We start from the raw sequence: 323 nt of genomic DNA, 5'->3' as shown, positions 1-323 counted from the left end.
TTTTCTTGTACTTTCATACTGTATTTTTTATACCTACAAATTTGCATGCTAAAAAATGATCTCATCCTGCATGAAAACTAAAACCATTAGGATAGCCACATACCCAAAACCAAAATTAAAATCAACCAAGATAAAATTCACCGCTACAACATTCAAAATATAAAAAAACTCAAAATTTAATCACAAACATCACACAAAAACAAAAACTTCAACTAAATTAAGACGTCTCTATTGGATGATCGGGAATCCCTCGGAGGAGGTAACCTACGGTTGCTAACGAGGCTTCCCACGATTTAAATAAAATTATGGAACTCATTAAGTTG

This window comes from Phalaenopsis equestris, unplaced genomic scaffold (assembly GCF_001263595.1).
Source record: "Phalaenopsis equestris unplaced genomic scaffold, ASM126359v1 Scaffold000241, whole genome shotgun sequence".
NCBI classification, from domain to species: domain Eukaryota; kingdom Viridiplantae; phylum Streptophyta; class Magnoliopsida; order Asparagales; family Orchidaceae; genus Phalaenopsis; species Phalaenopsis equestris.
The sequence above is the reverse complement of the archived record's forward strand: the minus strand, read 5'-3'. Positions refer to the sequence as shown.